The 24933-nt window shown below is 49.2% G+C and overlaps 1 protein-coding gene and 2 non-coding genes across 10 annotated transcripts in view; 1 reads left to right on the plus strand and 2 right to left on the minus strand.

Annotated features, from left to right (window-relative positions):
• LOC135918500 (uncharacterized) overlaps positions 1-24933 on the plus strand; it is a 349800-nt gene that overhangs the window by 38491 nt on the left and 286376 nt on the right. The gene's annotated exons all lie outside the window — the stretch shown is intronic.
• On the minus strand, positions 18334-18408 carry TRNAS-GGA (transfer RNA serine (anticodon GGA)). The gene has a single exon. It is a non-coding gene; the product is annotated as a tRNA-Ser (tRNA).
• On the minus strand, positions 18896-18970 carry TRNAS-GGA (transfer RNA serine (anticodon GGA)). The gene has a single exon. It is a non-coding gene; the product is annotated as a tRNA-Ser (tRNA).

The raw sequence follows: 24933 nt of genomic DNA on the forward strand, positions 1-24933 counted from the left end.
TTTCTTTCAATTTCGATGCGATATTCGAATTCGGAGGGTTGAAAGCCGTTACGTACAGCTCTTCACTCATTTTTTCTGGAAAACCCTTCAGCTTCACTTTAAGAGGAAGCCTTAGCTCGGGCCCAACTGCGACACGGCCTATTCAAATACATGTAAAACGCAAAAACGTTTTTCTAAAATAACCCCTGGACCGATTTTAATAAAATTTGTTGCATTTGAGAGAGAAAGGTAAATTCTAGTGACTGTTGGAAGCAGAATTTGATTTAGCGCCTGAATTTTGTTAGAAAGATTTTCAGATATTCGACCGTTTGAAAAAAAATAGAAGGACAAAGTTTACAAATTCATAGCTCTGCATCAAGAACAGATGTCGCAGTTCTGTAAACGGCATCCATTAGATAATTAAAAGTGGACAAAGTCGATATGTCATTTTACATCTTACGTGAAGTTGTTATGTTGGTTACAAGGGTTCTGCAAAAGCTGTATTTCCATATTAATAAGTTTTTTCTATTGATGTGTAACATATCAATTTTGTCAGCTTTAGATGTACTATGAGATGCAATTCACATAATTTTATTATCCTTTTTGGTTGTTGAGTTACAATGTTGTAAATTTGATAGTTTCGTTTTCTGAAAATTTTAGATTTTTGCCGATTTTTACTAAGAGATTGACGACCTAACTCAAATATTCGAAACCAACTGTCACTAGATTTTAAGTTTTTCTTTTAAATTCAAGAAACCCCGTCAAATTTGGAGTAGTGGTTGCCGAGAAAAACGAATTCTCCTTTTACATGTATTTAGATAGGAGCACACTAGCTAAAGTTTAATGCGAAATTTGAGCACAGCCCTGTACGTGTTTTCAATTCCCGATGTATTGGCTGGCGTGGGCGAGTGATCTCGTGCGGCACGTTGCAAACGGAGCGAAGTGTGGTCCCACTGCCACGCTAATCTGAAGCAAGCGCGTGGGGCCAGCGTGTAAGGGACACGTGGGCGCCATTGCTAGAAGCGCGCGTCCTCAATCGTCGCAGTCGATGCGCGCTGCTATGGCGCCATCTCGTAGCCACCGTCAGCGCACCACGCTTTCATTCTCACCTTTTCGCCATACCCTCCTCCGCTTTCCGCCCCATGCTTTCGCTGCACCCGCCTCACCGCTTTCCTCCTCGCGCCTCTTCCATCGCTTTTAGAGCGCAGCGGTTTGGCGCCTGTTCCAGCATTTCGCGTCGCCGTAGGCCTCGCCATTGTGCTTCGCCGTAACCAGCTCCGTAGCCGGGGCCAGCGCGCTGCTCTAGCTGCGCGCGTTCCTGCGCCATGTCTCGCGCATGGCGCGAGCTTTCCTCTTCCCTTTTCCTCCAAAGCCGTATTACGTGTTCTCGCCTATCTTCTCGCCCCCTTCCTCCGCGCAGCGCCGTTGTGTGACTCTCGCCGCTACCGTCCACTCTGCCCTCACCGACCCTTCTCCCGCTGTCACGGCACTGCCGCGGCGCCGACGGCGGGTGCTCCTTGCCGCCTCGCGTGTGATCCACGGCTTTCGGCTCCTCTGTTTCCGCGTCACGTGGTTGTACGGCTCTCAGCCGGGTCTCTTGCTTCCCCGTTTACGGGGCGCATTCCTCAGTGGCATTTGTCGCCTCTGTCAGTGCTGGCGCCTGGCTGTCCTCCTCCAGCCTCCATTCTTGTTATATGCCTCCCTTTACATGGTGCAGTGCCGTTGCGGTTACTCGCAAGACAGTTGTAGCGTTTCGTCATCTTACTTCTATTTGCACCCCCCCCCCCCCCAACTTGTGCGATCACATTGAGTGAGTGAGTGTGTGACCTCTACTCAATATCTCTGTTCTCCACCTGTTTCCTCCTCCAACCTCAGAAGAAACATTACAAAATCATTATTGCTAATCCCCCCCCCTCTCCGTGGCGGTGACCCACTATAATATGGCGCGATAGCGTGTAGCTGGACCACCGGCTCGATAGCGGCGGATCGCGGTGTGTGCTGCCCAATCCGAAATGCCGAACCGCCTCCGTTCGGCACTGCGTGTTCTGTACACGGTTGCCTGTTGTTAAAATAAAGCTGCAGCTCAAAGAGCGCATTGCCAAGAAGCGTAATCGTCGGCCGTATTCTTAACACGAACGTTGTTTTATGCTGTGGTTCACGATCAACTTCCTGTAACGGATGTGACGTCGGCGCGAAAGCGTCAGATACGTCCTCTTGACAATCTCGACAAGGATGGCGCCGCCATCCAGGCATGGTGAAGCGAAGTACTGCATCACGTGACACTAATCAGCGCCAACAGCGAGCATTTCGGTAATCTCATCGTAGCGGAGGCCCTATGGCAATGTAGCCCGGCGTAGGCCTTATGCGGAGGTGACAACGCTGTTTCCGCACGTGGTTTGTCTTTCGCGTCGGTTTAGCCTGTAAAACCTCGTCGTCAACGGATTGCAGCTTCAACATGCGTCAGCAGTGCTTATACACCGTCTACAGCTTCGCTTGCTATGGCGCCAACTAAGAAAATTGCTACCCTAAGCGATGCACAGAAGCAACGATGTCAATGGGCGAATCTCGGTTTGGTCTGGCGAGAGACGCGCGGGAAGCAGAATGCCATCGCGCGTTCGGGGCACGCGATGTGAACTGTGCCGCTCGCCTTCCTGAAGCTGAGTGCGTCGCAACTCAGCTGGCTGCCCAAGAAACTATGGAACCGGACCAAAATGCTCGTACCTTCGCCGAAGCGACTAGGCAGCCGCACGCCGCTTTCCAACAGGACGCCGCTCGCCAAGCAATGCTGCAACACGGTCGCCGACCTGCAAATCGTGCACCTTTCGCTGCAGCGGACTCCAAGAACACCCCTGCCACACTTTAAGTTCCCAAATAATGTCTTAGCAACTAGCCTCCCAACACATCCTTCTGGATGTAAACAAGAGAGGAGAATTTCCACTGACAAGATGCCTGGGTAACGTCACCTTCCGGTGCCAGGGAAGCTTCACACAGAAAGACGTCAGGACATCTCAGTTTTTCCCTTCCTCTATGATTCGTGCGCTATTCCTCTCTCCGTCATAGAGTTACTATACCGACTCTAGAGGAAAAGTTGGCTAAAGAAATGGAAACAGCATACTTTTGACTATGTTGCTGCCTCTCATTATTGCAACGACAAAAATATTCAAACTTGATGCAAAAGCGACCATTTACAAGTAGCCCGCACACATGAACAATGTATCAAATTTATTTCGTATATTTTTGAGAAGCATTCGACAGCTTTTTAAAGACCCTTTTCATGGCGACCCCGGCGGCACCACTATGTTTGATTACGGGGTGACGAGTTCATTGGTTGCCTCAGCTACGCTCGTCTTTACAATAGATGTGCATGACGCCCCAGTGGTCCTCAGCAAACCTCTGCTTCGGCGGATATCATAGACGGTGACTGGGTGGATGACACGAAGCTTTGGCCACAGCTTCAGAGGACAAGTAAGCGCCCATTCCGCCCTGTCCAAACGGTGCGACGACGGCTGTTGACGACGAGTGGCAGGTTATCGTGCTTTCCTGAAATGTCTCATTAAGTTTTTGTGCTTGGGAAACTTCTTAGCGTGTCATTACTAAGCCTTACGCTTCAATATATCCGCAATGTCAAATGGCGATGGGCCTAAAGACGCTACCACAACTATGTGCGTGATCGAAATGGGAGGTGAGCTAAGTCTTAACATTGTTATTAGGTAACGTGCGTGCAGCGTGTTATTGTCATATATGTAGCATTGAACTCTCAATTAATGTATCACTCAGGTGACAACAGTCTTAGGTGTCTCCATGTGCCATGCCGTGTGCCGCACCAGTGTACACCCCAACCAAGTTACCTAGCGAAGCTGCGAAGGAACACGTTTTGCTAGCTTTCGTGCTCCAAAAATTATCGTGGCACGATTTTCTAAGCACCGTTGACGAGCATTTTTCAGCGGTCCCCTTTGAGTGGAATAAACGCACAGCGCCTTAGCAAACGCGGTTGAACGCCACTACCAGACGTCACCCCGTGGGGATTAGTGGCTTTGCGTTTCGTTCACGTTAGGTTAGATTAGTGTTAGGGTAGTGCGTCGTATTTTCCCAGCGGTTACGACGTGCGGATTGAATTTTCGTCTCGGCTACGTTAGGTTAGGTTACCGCTATGTTAGGTTAACTTACGTTAGGTTATGTTAGCGTTAAGTTATATTAATATTATTAATATTAATATTATTATTATTATATTAGCGGAAGAGGCGTTAGGGGGGCGCCGCGTATTCGCACAGAGGTTGCGCCATGCGTATTCTTGCTTTTCCGTCTCGGCCACGTTAGCTTAGGTTAACGTTAGGTTACGTTAGGATCATGATCATCATCATTAGCATCATCATCATCGTCATCATCATCATCGCCAGCCTGGTTACGCCCACTGCAGGGCAAAGGCCTCTCCCATACTTCTCCAACTACCCCGGTCATGTACTAATTGGGGCCATGTTGTCCCTGCAAACTTCTTATTATCATCTGCCCACCTAACTTTCTGCCGCCTCCTGCTGCACTTCCCTTCTCTTGGAATCCAGTCCGTAACCCTTAATGACCATCGGATATCTTCCCTCCTCATTACATGCCCTGCCGAAGCCCATATCTTTTTCTTGATTTCAACTAAGATTTCTTTTACTGGCGTTTGTTCCCTCACCCAATCTGCTCTTTTCTTATCCCTTAACGTTACACCCATCATTCTTCTTTCCATAGCTCGTTAAAAAAGATTGTGGGGTTTTACGTGCCAAAACCACTTGCTGATTATGAGGCACGCCGTAGTGGAGGACTCCGGAAATTTCGACCACCTAGGGTTCTTTAACGTGCACCTAAATCTAAGCACACGGGTGTTTTCGCATTTCGCCCCCACCAAAATGTGGCCGCCGTGGCCGGGATTCGATCCCGTGACCTCGTGCTCAGCAGCCCAACACCATAGCCACTGAGCCACCATGGCGGGTCATAGCTCGTTGCGTCGTCCTCAATTTAAGTAGAACCCTTTTCGTATAGCCTCCAGGTTTCTGCCCCTTGCGCGAGTACTGGTAAGACGCAGCTGTTAACACTTTTCTCTTGAGGGATAATGTCAACCTGCTGTTCATGATCTCAGAATGCCTGCCAAACGCTCCCCAGCCCATTCGTATTCTTCTGATTATTTCAGTCTCATGATCAGGATCCGCGGTCACTACCTGCCCTAAGTAGACGCATTCTCGTACCACTTCCAGTTCCTTGCTACCTATCGTAAGCTGTTGATCTCTTCCGAGACCTGTTAAACATCACTTTAGTTTTCTGCAGAATAATTTTTAGACCCACCATTCTGCTTTCCCTCTCCAGGTCAGTGAGCATGCATTACATTTGGTCCACTGAGTTACTAAGCAAGGCAATATCATCAGCCAATCGCAAGTTACCAACGTATTCTCATTAACTCTTATCCCCAATTCTTCTCAATGCACGTCTCTGAATACCTCCTGTAAACACGCTGTGAATAGCATTGGAGAGATCGTATTTCCCTGCCTGATGCCTTTCTTTATTTGGATTTTGTTGCGTTCTTTATGGAGGAATACAGTGGCCGCGGAGCCGCTATAGATGTCTTTCAGTACTTTTACATACGGCTCGTCTGCACCCTGATTCCGTAATGCCTGCATGACTGCTGCGGTTCCGACGTAATCAATGAAAGCTATATATAAGGGTTGGTTATATTCCGCACATTTCTCTATCGCGTAATTAATAGCGTGAATATGGCCTATTGTTGAGTAGCCTTTACGAAATCCTGCCTGGTCCTTAGGCTGACCGAAGTCTAAGGTGTTCCTGATTCTATTTGCGATTACCTTAATAAATACTTTGTACGCAACGGACTGAGCGGCCTATTATTTTTCAAGTCTTTGGCATCCCCTTTCTTATGGATTAGGATTATGTTAGCGTTCTTGCAAGATTCCAGTACGCTCGAGGTCATGAGGCATTGCTTGTACAGGGTGGCCAGTTTTTCTAGAACAATCTGCCCACCATCCTTCAACAAATCTGCTGTTACCTGATCCACCCCGGCTGCCTTCCCCCTTTGCATAGCTCGCAAGGCTTTCTTTACTTCTTCCGTCGTTACTTGTGGGATTTGAAATTCCTCTACACTATTCTCTCTTCCATTATCGTCGTGGGTTGTATTATCGACGTTCGGTTAGGTTACACTAAAAGGCGTTACGGTCGTGCGGCGTATTCTCACAGTGGTTACGCCATGAGATTTATCGGCTTCGGGTGTCGGCCACGTTTCGTTAAATTAACGTCAAGAGAGCTTAACGTTAGGTTAGCCTAAATAGCATTAGTGTACCACGACGTGTCCTCATAGCGGTTGCTGGGACATCGGCCTTTACCGGCGGCCTTTCAGCCAATCGTGTTCAACCGCGGTTGCTAACGTTGGGTTTTAGATGTTCAATATATGCGCCCCGGCCTTTACTACAGTCCATACTGCTCCCACGGAAACATCTCTGATACTGATAATAAGGCTAGGCTTCGCGGAATCAATCAAATAAATCCAAAGAATGGAGGGGATTCCTGATGAATATCGGAAAACATACACTGTTAGCCCCCTACCCAAAAGCATGGACCCAAACCCCCACACGGCGCGAAGGGACGCTAGGGCGAAATACGTCGAAAAGTACCTCGCCACAAAAAACACAACTGTATACGCATATGCTGCAGTATACGCCAAGCAAAGAGGCACAAAAATAGTAAAGACAGCTGCGATAGTAATAAACCCGAACTACAAAGAGATCAGCAGCGCGTCAATGAAGGACTGCTCGGTTACGGAAGCTGAGGAAATAGCCTTAGCTCTAGCGGCAGTGGAGGGCTACCTATCCGAAAGGTCTTTTACAATACTCACCGGCTCGCAAGCTACGTGTCGGAATTACATGAACGGCAGAATAGGATGCAGAGTGCTTCACATCCTCCGCTCCTGCAGGGTAACAACAAATTCAGGCATACAATTTTCTGGGTACCGGGACACGCTGGAATAGAAGGGAACCTAAGGGCGGACAAGGCAGCTCGAAAGCACACAAACCGAGCAGCCACAAGCACCGACCCTGAGGAATCCGTACCAGTCAACCCAAGCTACTCAGTCATTCTGAATTACTATAAGGAGGTCCGAATCAAATACCCTCCACCCCACAACAGCCTAAATCAGCATGAAGCAACCTCTTGGAGGAGGCAGCAAACAGGAACATACCCAAATCTAAACACACTAAGCAAGATGTTTCCCACCCAGTATAGAGACATTTGCCCCTGGTGCGCGCGCCAAGCCCACCTTATATCACATTACATGGGGATGCGTTCAGAATCAACAATTCCTTCAAATAAAAGACCCGAGTGTGGAGTAGTGGGAGAAACTACTCTCCAGCAGCGACACGCATGGACAAGTAAGGCGCGCTGACCGAGTAGCCACCCTCAGTGGTTCCCTGGAATAGGGGCGTCGACCCTGCGCAGATGGAGAAGAAGACCGTGAAGACGGCCGACCTTATCTGCCACCGCTAATTTCTGACTAATTGGAGCAAATAAAGTTTTTCCTGCTACTCTGTGATGTTACATGCAAGGAGCATCGCTGTAAGGCGCGAGAAAGGTATGATCCGGCACGACTGACTTTGACAGAGCGGTCGCCAAGTGGGGCGTCAGAGCCCGCTGCTTCATTTGTTTGCGCCCGGGCGCCTTCTGCAGTGTTTTTCTTTGTTCATTCTCGTTTCCTCGGCTTGTATACTTATGGTGGTCGTCTCAAATATATTTTTACGACGTCTTCGTTCGGGAAAACGTATTCAAAGAGCTTATTTCTTAGACGACAATACAGTTCCCAAAGGCAACGCTATAGCCTCAGCCGTAGGAGCGCAGAGCAGTCCATTGGAGGTTTTTCATGCGCGAATCGACAACCGCAAAAACATCGCATACAAGTAATCCAGTTATGATACCAGTCATGCCACGGTGCAACAATTGGGCCACAAACACTGGCTATAAATGACTTCTGCAACAGTTACCTTGATTTTAATTCACTAAGATAGGTCTGCTGACGTCGAGTAGTTCACGGCATAATATCAAATTTTTGCATTTCCTCACAGGAACGCTCGGCAGTGAAATGAAGACTTAACACTGCAGTTTAGATCCTAGCGGCACCACTTGCTTCTTTAGCTGCTCCGCAAAATTAGGTGGTCTTTCACGTGTTTATATTGAGTGACGGTAATTTGAAGTAACGCAGACTTACAGCTGTTTGCAGAGTACGAAAAGAAGTATGCCAATATATATTTCCTTTTCCGTGCTACACGTTCAACTCACTTGACCAATATACTGGTGTTTGTAGCTTGAGGAATACTCATCACGAATCTGTTTGGCGAACTGACACGGGCTGCTCGGCCTGAATTGTTTAGTGAAACATGTCTTTTAGGCCTTCTGGCTGCATCCACAAAAAAAAAACGCTGAAGCGTCATTGATTAGTCATCGTCATCATCATCATGAGCAGCAGCAGCAGGAAGGCTTCTCTCTGCGATCTCCAATTAGCCCTGCCCTGCGTCAACCGCTTCCAACTAGCGCCCGCGAATCCCCTAATTTCATTGCCTTACCTATAGTCTTCTGCCGTCCTCGACTGCACTTCCCTTCTCTTGGTGCCCATTCTGTAACGCTAATCGTCCAACGCTTATCTCACCTGCGCATGACATGACCTGGCCAGCACCATTTCTTTCTCTTATTGACTGTTAGAATGTCGGCCATACCCGTTTGCTCTCTGATCCAAATGGCTCTTTTTCTGTCTCTTAACGTCTAGCATTCTTCGTTGCATCGCTCTTTGCGCGGTCCTTAACTTATTATCAAGCTTCTTTGTCAGTCTGCAAGTCTCTGCTCCATATGCTAGCACAGGTAGAATGCACTGATTGTACACCTTTCTTTTTAGTGATAATGGTAAGCTTGCAGTGAGGATCTGAGTATGTCTGCCGTATGCGCTCCAACCGAATTTTATTCTTCTGTAACTTTTCTTCTCATTATCAAGGTTTCCTGCGAATGATTGACCTAGGTAAACGTATTCCTTCGCAGACTCTTAATGCTGACTGGCGATCCTGAATTATTCTTCCCTTGCCCGGCTATTGATCATTATCTTTATCTTCTGCTTATTAATCTGCAACCCCACTCTTACACTCTCTCTGTTAAGGTCCTCAATCATTTGTTGTAACTCGTCGCAGTGTGGCTCAATAGAACAATGTCATCTGCAAACCGAAGGTGGCTGAACCTTTGCCGTCGATCCTTACTCCTAAGCTTTCCAGTTCAATAACTGGAATACTGCTTCCAAGCACGCAGAAAATAGCGTTGGGGAGATTGTGTCTCCTTGTGTGACCCTCTCTTTTTGTGTCGCCTTGTCTGGCCCCTTTTTTTACAGGTATCTTCCCACTTTTCTTGTGTAGAATTAAGGTAGCTGTGGAATCTCTGTAGTTATTTTCCAAGATATTTACGTAAGCGGTCTGCACTTCCTGACGCAATGCCTCTATGACTGCTAGTACCTCTACTGAAACAAATGCCTTTTTGTAATCTATGAAAGCCATCTCCAGACAATTTTTCAGCCACATGATCAGATGGTTTGCTTCGTGCGTCTGATATAGTATTGCTTGTGACACATTCCGTTGTGTGCGGCTTATTAAGTTAGTTATTAGCCTTAGTTAGACCTCTGTTTCAAGGTCCCGTTGTGAGCTACAGAAAATATCACGTGACCGAAGGTGGGAAGCGAACCAAAGCATGTGCAGCCGCGTATAAGAGATTAATGATTAGCAATGTAAAGACTGATTAGTGATTGGATTAAGATGAATTCGGGTGAATTAAGGAGGATTAAGGTGAATTGAAGTCGATGAAGGTGCATTAGGGTGAATGAAGATGGATTAAGGTGTATAAAAGAGGACTATAGTCGGATACAACTTTAGAAAAAAGGGGGCGTTTACTCCTCCGAGGCAGATGCACACGAGCATCCACCAATGGGCGCGCACTCTGGACCGACGTCATGCGCCGGACGGCCAGTGACTTCGCCGCTTCGGTCATCTGGGCGGGGCCTCCCCTTTTTTCTAAAGTTGTATCCGACTATAGGTTGGATTAAGATCGATGAAGGTGCGTTGAGGTGCATTAAGGATGATTATAGTGGATTACGCTGGATTAAAGTGCATGGGAAAGGATAAGGGTGGATTAATGAGGATTAAGGTACATTAAGGAGGATTATGGTGGGCTAGGGTGAATTAAAGTGAATGAAGGGGCATTAGGGTGGTTTAAGGAGGATTATGGTGGACTACGGCAGATGTATGTAGATTCGGGTGGATTCAGGTTAATTAAAAACGATTATAATGGATTAGCGTGGATAAAAGTGAGTGAGGAAGCGTTAGGGTTGATTAAGGAGGATTAAAGTGCATTAAGGAGGTTTAGAGTAGGCTAAGGTCGATGAAGGTAGAATAGGGTGCATTAAGGACTTTCGTGGATTATGGTGGATAAAAGTGAATAAAGGAGGATTAAGGTCGATGAATGTGGATTCGGTGGATTAATGTGCATTAGAAGAATTATGGTAGACTAATCGGTCTTAATACTCAAAGAACCCTAATTCACCTTAGTCCACCCTAATCCACCTTAATTCTCCTTCATCCACCTTAATACTCCCAATCCACCTTATTACAATCTAATCAACCTACATCGCCCCTAATGCGCCTTACCGTACTCTATACGGTCGTAATCCTCCTTTATCAACCCTAATCCATCGTAATCCGCCTTACTACTCCTTCATCCACCTTAATCCTTATCCATACACCTTAATCCTTAATGAAAAAAATGCACCTTAATGAAAAAATGCAGCATTATGGCATACTTTGCTACGAGCTATAAGAAAGACGCCTCAGCTCGCAAACAACGCTGTTCTTTGTCGGAACAAAGTTCTTTCGGCCAATGTCATACAGCCACTGGTTCCTGCACAAGCCGGCAGGCTTTCCTTGTGGTATCATAAAAATGGCATAACCATCTTCAGGTTTCTTGCTGCAGTTATATGCGCAACAGCCCGGCATTGCGCTAGCACATAGAGCAGGAAACACAGCGTACAACGTTCGCTACGCCGAGCTAAAGCGCCGAGCCAGCCGTGCTCAGGAGGAAAATGGCGCGAACGAAAAAGAAAAACACAAGCAAAACTCCAGACCAGCGCATTTCCAAGGGCAACGCCAGGGAGGCCAATCGCCGTGCAGAAAACGGGGGAAAACTGGTTGCCACGAAAGTTGCGGCGGCGGAACGCGCAAGGGGGGAGGAGGTCGCGCGGCGGCGGCAGAGTTCAAAGAGTGTCGCTACTTTCAAATTATCAAGGGACTTTACCGTGAAGAGCCTCTAGGGAGCGCCTGGCATGGGATGGGAGAGAAGTGTGGTGGTGCAGAGAGCAGCTGCATTCTTCGAAAAGTTGCGTTAAAGCCGGTGCCCACCTGACGGGTTGGTTTTCTCGTAGACCAGCCAAGGCATCATGGAAGGGAGCCTGTCACTCGCCTGCGTGAGGAAGAAACACCTGTAAAAGTTCAGCATGCCCAGGAAACGGCGAAGGTCTTTAGCGGTGGTGGGTTGAAGGTAATTTTGCAGGTCTCAGATGCGTTGAGGCAAAGGTCGAGTTCCCTCTGATGAAACTTCATGGCTGAGGAATTTGACGACTGAAGTGCCGAGCGTGCTCTTTGGGACACTTATGAGTAGGTCGTGGTCATCGAGGCGTTGGGAAAGTAGACGAAGGTGCCTGAAGTGTTCTTCGGCATTACGGGAAAAGACCAATATGTCGTCAAGACAGAAGAAGGAGAAGTCGAGGCCACGAACGACTTTGTCGATAAAGCATTCAGCGTTGCTCAGGCCAAACCTCATGATAGGAAACTCGAACAAGCCGAAAGGGGTAATGATTGCAGTTTTCAGGACGTCGTCCGGATTGACGGGTATGTGCATGTAGGCTTTGCACAAGTTTTGCACGGAGAAAAGGTGCCAGTCGTAAATGCGATGGGCGAAGTCCTGTATGTGGTGAACGGGGTACTTGTCCGGAATGTTGCGGGCGTTTAGGGCACGGTAGTCCCCACAGGGCCGACAGCCTTCGGTCTTCTTTGGGACAAGGTGAAGTGGCGTGGCGAGGCCCATGGGCCGTCGGAGCGGCGGGCGATTCCTCACGCAGCATGGCTTCGAACTCTGCTTTGGCTATGTGCGTGCGGTCCCGGGCAAGGCGACGGGCGCGGCAGAAAACCGGGGGCCTGGGGTGGTCCCAATGTAGTGCACAGTGGTGGGTTGCACATCACGTGGCAAACCGTTAGGTCGCGTCAAACCGGGAAATCCGGTAAGGACGGTGTGGTTCGGAGAATGATTTTCAACACCGAGTACATTGATCTTTGGCTGGTGGGTAGTCGTTCGCTGTCTTGGTGAAGCATGTCCCGTTGTCGCGTCGATGAGACGGTCCTGGGGGCAGTCAGGAAGGAGGTCGTAGTGTGCCAAAAAGTCTCAGCTGATGACTGGCTCGATGACGTCGACGATGAAAAAATTCCAATGAAGGCCACGGCGTAGGTTTTTAAGCTGGACGTGCAGGCGCAGCGAGCCGTTAGTCTTGATTGTAGACCGGTTTGGCGCGCAGAGCTCGAAAGACCTAGGAGAACGGGTACCTTGAAAAAGGGCTCATGGGTAGCAGCAAATGTCAGAACCGCTGTCGACGAGGAACCGTTGCTTTGTAATTTGGTCAATGACGAAGATGTTAACTTAATCCTAACCCATAAGGAAGGGGACGCCAAAGACTTGAAAAATTATAGACCAATCAGGTTACTGTCAGTTGCCTACAAACTATTTACTAAGGTAATCGCAAATAGAATCAGGAACACCTTAGACTTCTGTCAAGCAAAGGACCAGGCAGGATTCTGTAAAGGCTACTCAACAATAGACCATATTTATACTATCACTCAGGTGATAGTGAAATGCGCGGAATATAACCAACCCTTATATGTAGCTTTCATTGATTACGAGAAAGCGTTTGATTCAGTGGAAAACTCAGCAGTAATGGAAGCATTACGGAATCAGGGTGTAGAGGAGCCGTATGTAAAAATACTGAAATATATCTATAGCGGCTCCACAGCCACCGTAGTCCTCCATAAAGAAAGGAACAAAATCCCAATAAAGAAAAGCGTCAGTCAGGGAGATACGATCTCTCCAATGCTATTCACAGCGTGCTTACAGGAGGTATTCAGAGACCTGGGTTGGGAAGAATTGGGGATAAATGTAAATGGAGAATACGTTAGTAACTTGCGACTCACTGATGATATGGCCTTGCTTAGTAACTCAGGGGACCAATTGCAATGCATGCTCACTGACCTGGAGAGGCAAAGCAGAAGAGTGGGTCTAAAAATTATTCTGCAGAAAACTAAAGTAATGCATAACTGTATCGGAAAAGAACAGGAATTTACAATATGTAGCGAGGCACTGGAAGTGGTAAGGAAATACGTCTACTTAGGGCAGGTAGTGACGGCGGATCCGGATCATTAGACGGAAATAATCAGAAGAATAGGAATGGGTTGGTATGCGTTTGGCAGGCATTATCAGATCATGAACAGCAGGTTGCCATTATCCCTCAGGAGAAAAGTGTATAATAGCTGTGTCTTACCAGTACTCGCCTACGGGGCAGAAACCTGGAGGCTTACGAAAAGGGCTCTACTTAAATTGAGGATGACGCAATGAGCTATGGAAAAAAGATTGATGGGTGTAACGTTAAGCTATAAGAAAAGAGCAGATTGGGTGAGGGAACAGATGCGAGCTAATGACATCTTATTTTAAATCAAGAAAAAGAAATGGGCATGGGCAAGGCATGTAATGAGGAGGGAAGATAACCGATGGTCATTAAGGGTTACGGACTGGACTCCAAGGGAACGGAAGCGTAGCAGGGGGCGGCAGAAAGTTAGGCAGGCGGATGAGATTAAGAAGTTTGCAGGGACAACATGGGCACAATTAGTACATGACCGGGGTTGTTGGAGAAGTAGGGGAGAGGCCTTTGCTCTGCAGTAGGCGTAACCAGGCTGATGATGACGATGATGATGATGATGATGATGATGATGATGCGACCGCCTCCAGGTTGGCAGCTCACAGCCGTGTGTACGAGCTGCCGTTGGCCTTTCCCTTATGTCCAGCGGAGCAGGGTGGTCGACATTGTCGTGTTCTGTAACCAAAGCGTCGATGCTAGTTGTACCGGTCGTCGTCACCAGGCTGCTGTGACGAGGTGGTGTGAAGGTCACGGCTTTGCGTTGATCCAGGCGTCGTCCAATGGAGCTGAGCTGTCGATTGATATTGTCGATACGGCGCGCAAGCTCTGTGGTGTGCAGCGGTGCGGCGATAGCCTGGATGGTCGGCGACAAATGCGGTAAAGAGACCTCGATGACGTAATCAGCGATCCCGGCAAGTTGGTCGAGAGGTAGTGTAAGCGGAGCCTGCAGAATTGCTTGGACGTGCGGTGGATGTCATTGAAGCCAAAGTGCTCGCAGTAAGGAATCCTGGACGTCCATGTTGCCCGCGAGAGCACGCATGTGGCGGAGGAGCTGCGAAGGCTTGCGCTCGGCAAGTTCTGCGGACTGAAGTTGTCGCGCCTTCTGGTCTTCCGAGAGTGACAGGCGACGGATGAGTTCATTCTTGAGGTGTTCGTATAGGTTGTCCGTTGGTGGATTGGCAAGGATATCCCGGACCTCGTTGGCGTAGCGGGCATCTAGGTGAGCGACGACACAATCGTAGCGGGTCCGGTCTTGCGTGATGTGCGCGAGGGAAAACTGGGCACATACTTCGGCGAACCATATCTCGGGCAAGTCGGCCCAAAACCGCGGAAGCTTGACAGTGACACGCCAGACGCCGTGCGGGGCAGCGTGCGGGATGTCGTCGGCCGGGTTTCTGACGTCCTCGGCGGAGCCGGCAGGATGCTGCTGCGCAGGATCATTGAGTTGGTCGTGCCGTTACTGAAGCTGTTGCTCTTGCTTTTGGATCACCTCCTGGTGCGTGTGAAGCCGCCTCCTGAGAAGCTCCAGCTGTCGTTGAAGGGCGTCTTGCTCGTCCATGGCGATTCATTATTGTCCGTTGTCCGGGTCACCAGACGTGGAATGTCTTGTCTGCAGAAGGACGAATCCCAACATAAAAACGTAACAACTGTTTATTCGATTTGCGGTGGCAGTGGACGAGCATACCAACGCTACGCTCGTCTTGGTAGCGGAAGGAAAAAATTGGAGGACGCTTAAGCTTCGCCTTCAAGAGTGGAACGCGACAGCGTTCCCGTCGACCCGCCAAGGGGTGTAAGACAATGGGCTACAGGGCAGCCATCACTTACGAGGCGCCCCGCATCGGACGCGGTGAGCGTCGAGCCATATGGTCGAGCAACGCGGCGTTCGGCGCAGCAACGAAACGTGCGCCTGAGCAAGAGGAGCAAACCAAAGAACTCGGTATCCAGGAGGGGGAAATGATGCACGCCAGCCAAACGTCGTGATCGGCACGGGCAGAGAGATAGAGAGATAGTGATCTAAAGAAAGGAAGGACGCTTGATTCTACAGAGGGAGCAAGGCGAAGCGTTGTCAGGGGAGAGAGTCCGAGCCGCGACAGCTCCAATGCGTGCGTGGCGCGCCATCTGTCGGGGCAGCGCCGTACATGGAGAGGAGTGGGTCTTCTGTGTTTGCCGCAAGATGGCTCTCCGTGTGCGGAAAGCGCAGAAGAAATGCAGCGAAACGCACTTCGCTACTCGTGTAATTGCGACTTCTGTAAGTTACATGGTCATAATTACCGATATACACCACAGTATAACTTTCCACGGCTCGTTTCGAAGGCAACACCGCATTCACTAGAGGCGCGTTTGTACCTTTTGGAAGCATCGAAATCGTGGCTGAGTGGTAGCGTCTCCGTCTCACACTCCGGAGACCCTGGTTCGATTCCCACCCAGCCCATCTTGGAAGTTGCTTTTTATTTATGGAGTGCCTGCCGTAATTTATCGCTCACGGTCAACGCAGCAAACGCCGACACCGACGCCGACGACACCGGCTTTTCTGCGACACGAGCTCCTTAACGCTATCGCGTTAAAAAGAAACTCTTCCCAGCCGGACAGCCTGTTTTTGTAGCCACCGTCGGTGACGCATACCTCGGGTGACGTAGCGGTGGCGCTGTGTTTTATCGGTAACGCAGTCCGGCGTGTAGCCCTGTTACACTGGGCCGGATGATAACAAGGCGGAGGCTGCGCGGAAATACGTGCACAGTGTGTCGCCACAAATTCAAAAGGCTTCTTAGCCCCGGTTCTGCTCGATGCTGTTCGGCGAAGTCGGCGGCACTTATTGTCCTTAGGAAAGGGTAATCGTCCTTGTCGTATTGCTGTGGCGGGTCAATAGTAGCGCGGGAGAGGCAGTCGGCAGCAGTGATTTCGTCCAGATTTGAATGTTACAGTGATGTCGAATTCTCGCAGTCGGAGACTTCACCACGCTAGGCGTCCTGAATGGTCCTTTAAATTGGATGGCCAACACAGTGCGGGATGGTGACTTGCAACTTTGAACGGCCAGCCATATAAATAAGGGCGAAATTCCGTCGTAACCCAAATTAGGACGAAATATTCCTTTGCCGTCGTCAAATAATTAGCTTCCGCTTTGGACAGCGACCGGCTAATGTTATGACCTCTTCTAGCCTGTCTTTCGTCTGGAATAGCACGGCACTTAGGCCTATACTACTTGCGTTGGTGTGGATTTCGGTATCGGCGCCTTCATCGAAGTGATTGAGTGCTGCTGGTGACTGCAGGCATCGTTTTAGTTATTAAGTGTCTCGACTTGCTGTGTTTCCCGCTTAAACTTGACCTCGGATTTCGTAAGACTTGTCAGAAGAGCGGCGATGCGAAAGAAGGTCTTTGCAAAGCGCCTATAGTAGGCACACAGACCAAGAAATGTGTGCACTGCATACTTGCGGACGGAATCCTTCCTTATCTGCAGATCAGGAAGGATTTCCCACTTGCTGATGACTTGGCGCAAAAACAGGAGGTTTTCTTAAGCAAAGCGGGCATTTCTCCGACTTCAACGTCAGCCCAGTAGACCTGTAGTACAGTCACAAGGCGCTTAAAGTGAAACTCCGGGGATTTTTTGACCATGTCAAGGTAATGGAACATTTAGGTTCCTGAGAACCCCCTGCCGCGCGTCTCGTCGTAGAATTGTTTCGGAAATTCTAAAATAAGTTTCAAATAAGCAACAAACTGCGAAAACGAAACCGAAACCGACCAAGTGGCCGAGCGAGCGTGTTCGTATGAAGTCACGAGTGTCTCCACCTGGTAAGCATGCAAGGCATGCCGGTCTCGCCCACTGGCACCGTAGAGCAGACGCTCGGCTGAATTGTGACCCCGCCGTGCCTCCGGGTGACAATGTCAGGAATACCAGCTCTTCGTATCTGTCAAATACGACGACCAGCGCCCATGCTACATATCCTGCTGCAGCATGAAGACCAAGGGCAACCTAACCACTGATTTTATACGTGCTGCTTGCTATTTTAGATGTGTTTTACGTCTTGTGATGGAAGCGCTTCCCATGCTCGCTGTAAGATGCACGACTTTCCTGCACGACTTTCCACGTTTGTATCCCGCAAGCACCGAACGGTTCATTTGATTACATCAGCAGGTACAGCGAACACTCGCCGTTCGCTTGAGGTAAGTTCATCAGCGACATCAATTAATGTCTGAACATATCAAAACAGGCAGATTTTGTGCATGTAAGCACCGTTGCATCACTCAATCGCGCTGAATGAGCGACCACACACCTTCGAAAACAGGGACCGGGAGACCATAAGATGGGAGTGCTGTGATGCTGCCTACTTATTTTTCTTCGTATTCTCTTCATGAACACAATACATTCCTCAAAGTGGACGTAGATGAGGACGTTCCGCAAATGATCGTTCATTTAGAGAACGCGTAGTTATCTCGTGGAAACGCCGACGCCATAGAGACACTGTTGGCAGATGAAGGAGGTGGTTGTTTACGATGCTGTATCGAAGGGGCCTACGCTTGCTGCACATATGGGAGATGAGGCAGGTGCACCTAGGATCCTAAATAATGAGCCCGCATGACAATACGTAAAAATACAACCATGTTCGTAGACGCATTTAATTTATCGAAATGCCGGTCAGTGCGGCGGGCACCTTTCAGTCAAAAATGACAACGTACCGATGTCGATACTGCTCCGTGTCGTCGCTTCTCGCTTTTGTGTGTGCACTGCACAAAATGAGGAATGAATAAAGGGAAAATGAGACATCCACCTGTTCGTAGCAATTGCTACAAAGGAAACCCATACGGGTTCCTCGAAAGAAAAGCCTCATAGTTGAAGAAAAATTCGTCCTGGTCCGGGACTCGAACCCGGGACCACCGCCTTTCCGGGGCAGCCGCTCTACCATCTGAGCTAACCAGGCGGCCAGCAGATGGCAGGGCGAAGTCGAATTTGTCGACAACACGAAGCAAAGGCAAGAGTTTGACGTAGTAGTTCTGCGGAAACCCGCAAGGTGGAGAGAAGTAATGAATAAAGGGAAAATGAGACATCCACCTGTTCGTAGCAATTGCTACAAAGGAAACCCATACGGGTTCCTCGAAAGAAAAGCCTCATAGTTGAAGAAAAATTCGTCCTGGTCCGGGACACGAACCCGGGACCACCGCCTTTCCGGGGCAGCCGCTCTACCATCTGAGCTAACCAGGCGGCCAGCAGATGGCAGGGCGAAGTCGAATTTGTCGACAACACGAAGCAAAGGCAAGAGCTTGACGTAGTAGTTCTGCGGAAACCCGCAAGGTGGAGAGAAGTAATGAATAAAGGGAAAATGAGACATCCACCTGTTCGTAGCAATTGCTACAAAGGAAACCCATACGGGTTCCTCGAAAGAAAAGCCTCATAGTTGAAGAAAAATTCGTCCTGGTCCGGGACTCGAACCCGGGACCACCGCCTTTCCGGGGCAGCCGCTCTACCATCTGAGCTAACCAGGCGGCCAGCAGATGGCAGGGCGAAGTCGAATTTGTCGACAACACGAAGCAAAGGCAAGAGTTTGACGTAGTAGTTCTGCGGAAACCCGCAAGGTGGAGAGAAGTAATGAATAAAGGGAAAATGAGACATTCACCTGTTCGTAGCAATTGCTACAAAGGAAACCCATACGGGTTCCTCGAAAGAAAAGCCTCATAGTTGAAGAAAAATTCGTCCCGGACCAGGACGAATTTTTCTTCAACTATGAGGCTTTTCTTTCGAGGAACCCGTGTGGGTTTCCTTTGTAGCAATTGCTACGAACAGGTGGATGTCTCATTTTCCCTTTATTCATTACTTCTCTCCACCTTGCGGGTTTCCGCAGAACTACTACGTCAAAATGAGGAATGGTTTATTTACAATACAATACAATACAATACAATACAATACAATACAATCTGTATTGTGCATCGTTATGGTGAAATCGTTATGGTCAAAACTGAACTACAGAAGGAGTTTTCTTCATCCTGATGTGTTAAAACGCTTCAGATCAGTCGCTCAGATCCGCCAGCAGCAGACTCATGAACTACACGACTGCGACATATAGGGTTAACCTCAACTGAACGCGATCGGCATTGGCTCAAACTGTGTGTGTGCGGACGGCAAGGGCTGAAGTTCATGCAGCTAACACGCAACACCAGTTGCCTCCCATCTACTGCGCGTCTACAAGGAACGCAACTTCTCACGTCATGCGCTGGCTCACGATCGTCGACTCCTCGACGCTATCCTCGCTGTCGTCTGCATGATCCCTGCATGTGCTACATGGAACACTGCTGACGTCATACTCAATGCGGTCTGTAACTGAGGAGGAGACATGGTAGGATGTTCAAGGCAAATAATTAAATTCATTTGTGAAACATCTGCGCAATGCTCAAACCTGCTTTTTTGAGGACATGGCGGAAGTGTTCTGAGGAACGTACCCAGCGAGCTTAATCGACATCCGTTGGCATAACAAAATCGTCGGAGATGCCCTTTAAGGTGGTCGTCAAAGTTTGAGGCTAAAGCGAGGACGTCATCAAGGTAAATAACAGGTCTTGCTTTTCAAGAAAGGAAATACCGTGCCCATTAGGCGCTGGAAAGTTGCGCGAACAGAGCAATATGGCCAAATGGTATTACCTTCAATTCATAGAGGCCGTCTGGTGTGATAAAAGCGGTCTCCTCTCTATCCCTCTAGTCGATTTGCCACTACCTCTGTCTTGAGCTTCATCAACAAAAAGTAGCTTGCATTAGTGCGTGTGTCCAGTGCGTCGTCTATCCATAAGAGTCGGTATACATCCTTCTTCGTGGCTTTGTTCAGGCAAAGGTAATGGACGAAAAACAGCAGAGTTCCATCCTTCTTCACTAAGCCCACAGGAGACGCCCTATGGCTATTCGATGGCTGGATGATTTCCTCGGGCAACGTTTCGTCGACTTGTTTCTTTATGCCCTCTCGTTCTCTTTTCGAAACTCTGTACGGACTTTGACGGAGGGGTCGAGTGGATACTTCAGTCATTGGGCGATGCTTAGTATCTTCTGTTTGTCGAATCCTTGATGACGACGAGAAGCAGTCCTTTTATTGCTGGAGGCGACCATTGAGTCGTTCTTCCTTATGGCTTGGAAGACAGATTATTATAAAAAATTGGTTCATAAACATGTACAGTCGTTATAGCTTCGACGGAATCTGAGAGTAGAAGCTCATTGCTGACTGCTGTAACACCTTGCTTGTATGCGATATCTGTACCCTTGTTGGGGTGTTTATATTGCTGGCTGAAGTTTGTCACCATCACTTGTGCTTTTACTAGGTGTAACTGGACCATACCCCTAGGAACGCTGATTTTGCGATCGAGCTGCAGCTGTTGCTCGTTCTCGACAATGGCTTCAATGCCTCTGGCTGCTTCTGCGGTGACGGACACCATGATGCTGGCGCGAGGCGTGATAATGACTTGATTTTTAAGTGCGCTTAGGACACGATGACTGAGAGTCCTCTCCGGCTGTACCGCTTGATCCGTGGGCAGAGTTATCGGCTTGGGTTTTTAGTCGATGACAGCGCCGTGTTGGTTCAAGAAGTCCATGCCAGAAATTACGTCTCGTGAGCATTGTTGCAGGATGACGAAGGTCACAGGCTGAGTCTGTTCCTTAACTGAAACTCTTGCATGCAATTGCAGCTGGCGTTTCGAGGCGTAATCCAGCTGGCCTGATTTGAGGGCCTTGCCAAGTATTCGGCACTTTCCTTAACTTAGCGGCAAGGGTCCGCTGACGACCGAATAGTCCGCCAATGCGTCGACGAGAGCAGTGACGTTTTAGTTATCAATGAGAACATCAAGACGGGAAGTTCTTGGCCTTGCGTTGCAGTTAGATTTTTGCGTCGGATCTCGGCTGCGTCGCTTCGATCTATTTATGGTATGTCGCGTCGTCAGGTCTTCTTTTGTCGGCGTATTTGTGGTAACGGCCTGGTCACGGGGAACGGGAGGGCATCGAGGGCTCCTATGAGTGGTGATGAGGTAGTCAGCGAGATCACGACACCGTTCACCTTGTCTGGGCGCGAGGCGCTCACGGCAAACTTTAGCAGTCCCGATTCGTGGTATTGGCATCGGCGTTGATGTGGCCGGCTTCTCCGCATTGATAACAGAGTGAGTGGGGGCATGGAGCGTGCCACGCATCTTTCTTCCTTCGGCAGTTGGGCTGGGCGACGGGCATGCGAGGTAGCGGCGGTAGACAACGGAATTGCAGTGTCGTGGGGCCCTGGTACGGACGTGGAGGGGGACGTTGACAGTGGGGCGTCGGCGGCGTATCTAATCACTTCCAGCTGGGGTTGCGGGATGCGGGAACTTCTCGTTCATCCAGTGACCGCTGAAGTTCTTCCTTGACTATGCCGTCCGCATCCACAACTCAGCCGAATGCAGCAAACGATCGTGCGACGCACGCAAGCGGGGTCGCTAGCGCATCCCGTCCTTTTGCACAAGATGTTCCCAAACAGAGCATGACACTTCGTGCCCTTTTTGCAGACGGTCAAAAGGCGCTCTAGCATACATCCTTGCAGAGTGCACTAAGCTCAAAAACCCCCCACGATCCCTACCCCTCACCCTCCCCAGCCCCAGCCCCAACTCCTCCCCCCCCCCCCCCGAGCGATGGGAGACCTTGTTGTCCAGCCCCGACCTACCGACCCAGCTCGCGCTGGCGGCAAGGGGCCAGGAACTGCTGGACGCATATGGGACCTGAGAAGAAGGTTCCACCCCATCTGGTGCCAGCGCGCACCAACCGTGACTAAGGGCTCAGTACAAAAGTTGATTTTCTCTCTCTCTCTCAGCGAATAGCAGTTCTTTCATATTCCACATCAAGAACCGAATTTTTTTTCAGACATTTTGGTGTCGGCGTGGCGGGAGAGGCGAGTCATCTCCTCCGTGAAGAACGGGATATTTGTACTCAGGTTTCCAAAAGAACTTTGGCTATTTTCTTGCGTACGGCACTCGTGAACGTCTTCAAGAAGTTCTCACGACATCTGTCCTACGTCACCAAGGTGGTCTCTCTGTTTTCGAATAAGGTCTGAGCAGCGTCATTCAAGAAAAATAGACATGGCGTAGCTTGCCCTCGCCGTTCCAGTTTTTGAACGCCGCGGTCCTCTCGTATGTCTACAGCTAGGTTCCGGGGTCTTCAAACGATGACCCACAGAATTTTGGTGGCTCCCTTGGCTGTCGAAGTGGAATGGCTGCTGAGGATACTTTGTACGTTATCGTGGCTCCGTACTTGGCCTTGGTCTTCGTGGTCGTCACGAGCAGAAGTTTGAACTCTGGGGGCAGGTTTTGGCAGGATTGAATCACGGCTTTGTGGGGGCGTCCGGTACATGAACGCGAGAAAAAGATCACTGCCCCTTGCACTCCATGAAGACGGTCGAACAGCGAAGCTGTGCTAGTTACACCGTATGTTACACCATGCAAGTGAAACTTCGCAAGTGTTATAGCGGGTGGCAGAGTGACGGAGACGATCCAAGAGCACGTACCGCACTGTTTTATTTCAGCGACAGCGATCTAGATATATAGGCTGCTTGCCTATGACGTAACATAAAAAGAACGAATCATGTTTGACACGTGTGGCACAGCACTTCATATCACTTCTCCCTTTCTTTAAAACTGCAGTCTTTGCACGGGTCTTCGTTGTCGGGTAGACCTCCGTAAGACCGGCGGACTTGGGGGAGAGAGAGCCTGTTCGGCTGGGACGGACGTTGGAGGTGTTGTCGAAGGAACAGGCGTAGTGCCACTTGCTTCTGGAGTGGCCAGGCTGCACCGGGCTTCTGGCGTTGACGTGGGCCGATGCTTGTTGTCCGGGCTGGGTTGAAGCGAGTCGGACGCCTCCGCTTTTGGGGTCACGTGTGGCACAGGCACGCGACGGAAAATTTGGTCGAAGTGACGTCGGGCTAGGCCATCTGGAGTGTCGACCATTACAAGGCGTGAACCTTCTATGCTCTTGACGATGCCTGGACGCCAACGCTCCCCTTGGCCAAAGTTGCGCACCCACACCTGGTCGCCGGACTGGAATCTGGGAGGCTGCGAGTAACTTTGAGGTAGAGAAGGGATGCAAGTATCCAAGCGCGAACGAATTTGGTAGTTCAGCAGCATCTCTGAAGGAGACTTGCCGCACGGTAGCGGGGTACGTCGATAGCCTAGGAGCACTCGCGCTAGTTTTGTTTCGAGATCGTTCACCATCGAGTGCTTAAGAAAGCCATCCTTTATTGTGCGGACCGCACGCTCTGCGAGACCATTAGATTGTGGGTGGTACGGCGCACTACGTAGATGAGTTATGTTGTTGACCGTCATGAACTGGGAAAACTGCTGGCTTGCAAACTGAGGTCCTTTATCTGATACAACTGTTTGCGGCAAGCCAAAACGCGCAAACAGTTCCCGAAGACGCGCAATTGTGACTTCTGTGGTCGCCGACTTGACGGGAAGTGCCTCAATCCATTTAGTATGCGAGTCGACGACTATCAACAGCATGCGTCCCTCTATCGGTCCGGCGTAATCAATGTGAAGCCTTGACCATTTGGTTCCGGTTTCTGGCCAACAGATAGGAACCTGTCGATGGGGCATTGGCTGAGCTTGTACACATGAGATGCACGAACGTGCGAGGCTTTCGATCTCACCATCCAACCCCGGCCACCAGAACAGCGTCCGAGCCAGTCTTTATCGCAGATGCACCCTGGTGTGACCGATGTAGCTCAGCGAGCATGGAGGCTCGCGCTTTGCGGGGTACGACGATGCGATGACCCCAGTAGAGCAGGCCTTCTACGCTTGACAGCTCCAGTCTTCTGCAAAAATAAGGTTGAAGGTGATTGTGACAAGGTGACAAGCGTTTAGGCCATCCATTCAGTACAAAGTGCTGCACAACGCTAAGGTTTGCATCTCCGTTCGTCAGCGCCCGTATGGCATCCGCTGACACGAACGAGCTTTCTTTCTTTCTTTCTTTCTTTATTGATTTATTTAAGACAATGAACAGATTGTCTTAGGGGACACGGCTAAAGGCAATACATTTGCCTGACTAGGCCGTGCCACCCGTACATTGGCAGCAACATGGCAGTGGCAGGCTTTCAGGAGATCACACATGAAATTAAAGTAGTGCACATTTTCAACACTTGAGTACACAATTCGCGTAAGAAGAAAGAGAAAAAAAAAAGGTTAAAGTTTATACAGTTTTCTAATCAATTGAAGCACAACAATGACAGGAAAAAAAATGTATGTACGAAATTTTCCATACCTGTAGCTGAAAGGTTAAAGTTTACACAGTTTTCTAAAAACAACAACAAGAAACATGAACAAAATTTTCTATACCTGTAGTTCAACATTTCTATTAGTCTTCGGATAGTAACAATTCTTTTACCGTTTTCTTAAAGCTTTGCTTTGAAATTCCAGAATTTAGCAGGTCCAATACCAAGGAATAGTCGTTTAGGAGGTTAGGTAGTTGA

This window comes from Dermacentor albipictus, chromosome 7 (assembly GCF_038994185.2).
Source record: "Dermacentor albipictus isolate Rhodes 1998 colony chromosome 7, USDA_Dalb.pri_finalv2, whole genome shotgun sequence".
In the NCBI taxonomy this organism is placed as follows: domain Eukaryota; kingdom Metazoa; phylum Arthropoda; class Arachnida; order Ixodida; family Ixodidae; genus Dermacentor; species Dermacentor albipictus.